Source organism: Muntiacus reevesi, unplaced genomic scaffold, assembly GCF_963930625.1.
Source record: "Muntiacus reevesi unplaced genomic scaffold, mMunRee1.1 SCAFFOLD_31, whole genome shotgun sequence".
NCBI classification, from domain to species: Eukaryota; Metazoa; Chordata; class Mammalia; order Artiodactyla; family Cervidae; genus Muntiacus; species Muntiacus reevesi.
This window is the reverse complement of record NW_027078022.1, coordinates 2,825,264-2,831,975: the sequence shown is the minus strand read 5'-3', so window position 1 is coordinate 2,831,975 and position 6,712 is coordinate 2,825,264. Positions and strand designations below refer to the sequence as shown.

General features: G+C 45.0%; 1 long non-coding RNA gene across 1 annotated transcript in view; it reads left to right on the top strand.

Annotated features, from left to right (window-relative positions):
- The first annotated feature begins 428 nt into the window (after positions 1-428).
- The window catches only part of LOC136155406 (uncharacterized), a 42,803-nt gene continuing 36,519 nt past the window's right edge, over positions 429-6,712 (top strand). The window contains exon 1 of the long non-coding RNA XR_010660808.1: positions 429-570. This is a non-coding gene — a long non-coding RNA (uncharacterized lncRNA). The remainder of the gene's footprint in view (positions 571-6,712) is intronic.

The window sequence follows — 6,712 nt, the reverse complement described above, 5'->3', positions numbered from 1 at the left end:
GATCCTAACTCTCCCTTCATCTCAAGACTCTGCCCCTGCCGAGGCTGATTAGTAGTAACACACACACACACACACACACACACACACACACACACACACACTAAATAAAACTTCACAGGCTAAAACGTATTGACTGAAAATTTATAGAAGCAATAGATAAGTTTGGTACCTATTATCTGACTCAGTTGACCAAGTAGAAATTATTATTCTTAAATCTTACAAAGACAGAATCTATAGTCATGAAATGATGATTAGGATAAGAAAACTTGACATTTATTTTTTTAAACAACTGATATCAAGTCCAACACTCTAAGGAAATGTAAAGTCAGGATTTTCCAGCCAGGAGTCCTGGGGCTGACAAACGCCCCTCCCCGCCCCCACTGGGCCTGGAGCGAGTGCGCAGGCGCGAGAGGCTGCAGGTGCGAGTGCGCAGGCGCGAGCGGCCACAGGCGAGTGGGCGGAGGCACAGGGACGCCAGAGCTCCCGGACCGCTCCTGAGGGGAGGGAAGGTGGAGACTGGGTCGGTCCCCACTGCGAAAGGCCCCGGACCGGGGAGCAGCGCAGACACGAGTAAGTGCAGCTCTATCCGCAGCCCCTCACCGCGCGCCCCCGCCTGCCCAACGGCCAGCGGCCCCCGACTCCTCCAGCCTCGGGGAGCGCGAGCCTCGCTGGGTCCTCGGGTCCGGGGTCGCCGCCACCGGCCGCAGGGTGAGGACCCCGGGCCGGGGCCCAAGACGGTCGTGGAACTGTGGGCGCCCCGCGCGCTCGCAGCCCTCCCTAACTCGGCGCCCCTCGACCGCGGGGGGCGGCCTCTGGGTCTGTGGGCGCCGCCTGGACCCGGTCGCCGCGGGCTCGCGGGTTCGGGAAGGGGAGGTGCCTCCGAGGAGCCCGAAGTCGGGGCCGCGGGGTGCGCGTCGGGCGCGTTGGGTCCGCGGGTGTGAAGAGGTCTCTGCTCCCGGATGCGCGCCGGTGATGGGGGCGCCCAGCTCGGGATCCTGTTCGCTGGCCGCCAACAGCGGGTGTTCAGGTGGGACTCCGTGCTCTTTGCTAAAGCCTTCTGGAGGATAGGCTACAAAAGGTTATTAACGTTCACTTTCAGCGTTTTCAGGCTTTATTGACGGTCACTGACTCTAAGAGCGCGTCTTGGAGGGCAGTTTGTGACATACTAACATCTAAGCAAAGTTTGAAATAAAACTATTCCCGCCTTTGTATGTTTTGGGGTATGGTGAAGAGTTTTTCTTGCCTAACGACTTTTGGCGACTTTTGGCGGAGCTGCACTGCTCTTAAATGGTGACAGTATTGTCGCTAAGTCATGTCCCAACTCTTGGGACACCGTGGACTGACTGTAGCCCTTCAGGCTCCTCTGTCCGTGGAATTCTCCAGGCAGGAATACTTGAGTGCGTTGCCATTTGCTTCTCCAGGAGATCTTCCCAACCCAGGAATCGAAGCCGAGTCTCTGGCATTGTAGGCAGATTCTTTAGCAACTGAGCTACTAGGGAAGCTCCTAAGTTAAATGAGCATTTAAAAAATACTTCTTTGAGCAGTTACCATAGACGCTCAAATATTTGAGAATTTTAGTTATAGTAATGGGCGTGGTTTCTTTGGTTTTTTGTTTGGTTTTGGGTCTTTGGTTATTTTTTGTTGTTGGTTGGCTGGTTTTGGGATTTTTGGATTTCTTTGGGTCGGGGTAGAGTTTGCATCAGGAGGAGATGGTATCCAAATCAGGAGAAATGTTTATTTCATGGTGTTCTGGTATGCAGTGTTGCAGTTTAAAGTATCTAATCCTGGTTAAATCTCAGATTGGCTCCAGCAAATGGATATTTTTATTGAGAATAGTTTGGGTTTTGTTCTGTGGGTTTTTTATGTGCTTTTCTTTTTTAGTACAATCTGCTTATTTAGCATGCTTCAAATCATAATAGATTGTAGTTAACACTGGTGGTTGATGCAAGGAACAATGCTTTGTAACACAGAGATGGGTTGTCTTTTTCTACAGAAATTTGTTCTTGAGTCAGTAAATTTCCACGTAAAACTCTCAGGAGTGACTTTTGCTATAGCACTTTGGTCTCTGTAATGAGGAATAAAGCATATCATTTCACTGTTGAAGATAATGGCATATACTATAAAGATAGGCATCGGGTACATAAAAGGAATTCGAGCCTTGAGTTTGGTGAATTAGTGTCCTCAATGAAACGGCTTGTCTCTTCGAAGAGAAGGAGAGCGATAACCACATGGTGATGACCAGGGTTCTTTCCCTACCTTGAACACCAAGAGGAACGGGAGGAGACAGAGTGATTTTCAGAAGAACTGACGTTCATTTATCAACCACGTACCCTCGTTCCTTGCTGTTTCTTAATTCCCAGAGAAATTAAAAAACGTGGTTCCTAACCAGGATATTTGAATGGGAAAGGTCCTTTCAGTTCCCAGGCAGGTAACTGAATCCGTTGTATAAGCGTTCATCTGCCTGTACCTTGGAAGTAACACTGAGAAAATCGTCTTCTCTAATGGATGAAGTGGGCAGAATAGGAGGGTGGTGGAGCTTTTTGGGGCAAGTTTTCCAAAAGTTGGAGCAAAAGTAAATCAGTCTCTTCAAAGGAACAGACTCATTAGATACCAGCATTTGGGCCTTAAGGTCTTTTGCAACATCATGTAGCTTGTTAGTAAAAATACTCCAGACCAGAGAAAAATCCACGTGGTCAAATGCTTATTGGATGAAAAGTAATGAAAGAAAAAGAACATGCTGAAGATTTTTAATATCTGGTATTTGACCCAGATCAGTTGACTGAGTACAAATAAAGGTCAGTCAAGAAATCTTCCAGAGAGAGAATTTAGTCATTCAGCTGTGATGTGGACAAGAAACCTGCTATTTATTTGTTAAAAATTAATCCCAACTAAAATACTTTGTTAATTAGCAATAAATATGGATAAACTGCAAGTAGTTTACTATGCTGTGTTTTCTTTTTTTTTTTTTTTTGCAACCATTAAACGGATACTAATATTTATTATAAATAATTTTATGCTAGTAAATTTAAAAAGTTTAGATGAAAAGGACAACTTCTTAGGGGGAAAACTACCAAAATAATCAACAGAAAATCTGAGAAGGTTAAAAATTAAAAATCAAAGGAGTAATTAAAAATCTTTCCACAAAGAAAATTACCAGCCCAGATGGCTTCTCGGCCAGATTCTCACAGAAATTTAATGGAACAATTCAGTCCTACTTAAACTTTTTCAGAATAGAAAATGAGGGTCAGCTCATTTTATAAGGCTAGTATGAGATAACCGCTGATTTCAAATCCTGACAAGGACAATATAGGCCACCTCACTGATACAAAACTATTAACAGAATATCAAACTGAATCCAGAAATACATAAAAAGAGTAATACTGTAAAACCAAATTAGGTTTACCTCAGAAATCAGGTTAGGTTTAAGATTTTAAATAATATGTAATTCAATATATTAACATAGTGAAGGAGAAAAGTCATACAGTAATGAAAAGCTGCAACAACAACAAAAAAAGCATTAAATTCAAACAAACAGAACAAAACACAAAATTCTTAGTAAACCGGTACAGAAGGGAACTTCTTTAAACATGATGAAGGGTTTCACAGAAACAAAACAAAACGAACTTGAGCAAACAGGCCTGGAGGGAAATGCTGAAAGCTTCCTCTTGGAGACCGGGAACCAGAAGGGCAGGAGCTCTGGGGTGGCGGCAGCGCTGTACGTCTTGACCTGAGCAATAAGTTCATGTGTGTTTGTGTGTTTGCAGTAACATGTAAAGTTCTCCATAGTGCTTTTATATACACCTTGAAATATATATTAAAGATAAAAAAGAAAGAAATATTTGGAAATAAAAGGCTAACCTAGCCTATCACTCAAGCTTGGCAACTCCGTAGGTCCTCACCTCCCCACCACCACCCAGCTACCGTTACTTTCAAACCAGTTAACATTTATTGGGCTTACAAGACATGGTACAATGTGGCAACATGTATCATGAACCTTAACAATGTCTAAGATGAAACCTTATTCCATTACATTACTCCAGTGCCAATCATTCCATTCTGCCAACGCAGGAGACAGAAGAGATGTGGCTCTGATCCCTAGGTCGGGAAGGTCCTGTGGAGGAGGAAATGGCAACCTGCTCCAATATTCGTGCCTGGAGAAGTCCCATGGACAGAGGAGTCTGGCTGTCCTGTGGAGACTGCCAGACGCTCGCCCCGCGGACAGAAGCACGGACGCAGCCCGGGCGCTTCCTCTCCTGCCGGACACAGCCCCTGCCGCCGCCGGAGCTCCGGGCCCGACAGCACAGGGCGGTAGCGAAGTAGGCAAAGCGGCGACCGCACTCGAGCAGACGGGGGTGTACGTAGGGGGCGCCGGGGGGCTCGGGAAGGCAGCTCTGTGCTTGACCTTCCTCACCGGTGGCCAACGGCGCTCCCTGGGAACAGCATCCCGCCTCGGCCCGCTGCAGCGGCCGGGCTTCCTGCGGCCACAACCCGCCCCCGCGCTACTCGGCCGCCGCCATCTTGTCGGAGCTATGCTGTGTTTTCAAAGCAGGATCAAGGAATTAAAAGTTACTGAAGTTTTCTCTGGAAAGTACTTTCTCAACATTATTTTTCAAATATTGTAATTCTGATTGCAGTGTGTATGAATCTCAGAGTAAAATCTGTTGAGGAATTGATATTCTCTGAGGTCAAATGACTGATTCAGAAGAGCAGGGTTAAATTGGAGGGTAAAAGTGTCAATAACACAAATTGATGTCTGTCATTTTAAATGTACTAGATTGAGGGCCATTTAAGTGGATCGTATAATTAGCATAATTGTGCGTATAATGGTTTATGCTAAATTACCACACAACTCCCCAAATTTCAGCAGCACAGCACTATGGTTCCCACATCACAGCCCTGGGTGGGTATTCACTTTGGGGAGACTGCACTCCTTCAGATGGTCATTCAGGAACCCAGACTCCTCCCATCCTATACCGTCTCCCTTCCCTTAGACCTCATCCCCATCTGCATCCATCAGCAGAAGGGGTCAAGAATATGGAGAAATGCATATGGAAGTTTCTGATGAGCCAGCTCTGGAAGGATCCAGGTCAGTTTCTCTGCTGCTGTTTTGGCCACAGTCCATTTCTGTGGCCACAAGAGAGACTGGGGATTCTTCCAACTGTTCTCCCCAGGAAGGGAGAACAATTAAAGTTGTCAGCAACCGTGAGTCATTCATTTCGATTTAATTCGTTTTCAAATCTTTATTGGCTGTTTGCCATACACCAAGCGCTGTGCAGAGTGTGACCTGAGAATTGGTTGAGCAGCATCTTGATCTTGGAGGAGTTGTGAATCCTCAGGAGAGAAGACAGAGTATGAAGTGCCTGCCATCCTAGGAGAAAGGGATTAAGAGAACCTGCTTTGAAAGTTCAGGGAATGATTCTAGATTTGAAAGCTGCCTGGAAATGATTGATTTGGATTCCACTTTCAGAGATGAACAAGATATGATTGTGAAAGAAGCTGGCATCAGGAGCCGTAGAAACAGGTCCTGCGATACAGGGTATCATAAAGAATATCATGTCGTCATTGTTCAGTTGCTAAGTTGTGTCGGTCTCTTTGCGACTCCATGGAACTAAGAAGAGATATATCATTTTACAGCTAAAGCAGCTGAAGCCTAGAGTAGGAAGGTGACCATCCAGGTCAGGTAAAGGGGTTGAAGATCAGGTTTCAAGCTGAGAAAGAGTCCACGGGGACTCAGTCTGAGCAGTTCAAACACTGAAAGGAGACCACTAATGTTCTGGGAAGGCTGGCATCTGGCCTCAGTGTGGGATTTGAGACAGAGAGTGGGCCCAGGGGGAACTGAGCCTCCGCAGTGGGCAGAGGAGGCCACCCCATCTCCGAAAAGTGCCACTGACCTCAGAGTGGGTGGAATGAGCAGTGAATTCTAGTCCACCTGAGAAAGCAGTCCAATCTGAATAACTCTGAGTTTAGGTTTATCTTACATACTTCTTAAGAAAGAACTTGGACAAGGCCAAGTCAAGTGCAGCCTCTTGAATTCCACACCCAGTATTCATTGGTGGAAGTGCTTAAACCCTCCAAGTGATTCCAGTATTTTAATTTTACTCAGTATTTAATTCCAAAGTTCTCTGTGCGATACAGTGGGTTCTTATTGTTTATTTTATATATAATATGCCTTGCGTGATTCACGCTGGTCAGACTACATGATTATGTTCACTTCTGATATAATCTTTTTAGGTACAGCCTTAAAGTCTTTGATAAGATATTTTAAAATAATTTTAGCATGTGTGTGTTCTATGATTACTTAATGAGCAAATAACTGGAATCAAAAAGAGTGTGAATGTATTTAATGTGAGGACAGGTGAAGTGAAGCAGTCTGGAAGAGGGAACCAATAAAAAGGGATCTTGGTAAATAAATAAAGACATCGTTTAGAAATGGAGAGGTATTTGGAAGGAAATTAGTGCCTGACACCATACTCTGCTCTTTGCATGTTTAGGAGCTAGTTTCTGATGTTATTTTCACCACAGATCTCCCTGTGGTGAATTGTATTTGACCTCCACACTGTTTATCTCCTGGACACATTGTGAAATTTTGAGAAGAAGCAGGTATTAGAATTTGTCTTGAGAGCAGCTATAAACATTTCCTGGAACCCCTCTAGGGTAGAAGAAAAAGGAAAGGAAAATGGAAACAAGGGATAAAGACAGCTAATAATGTTGG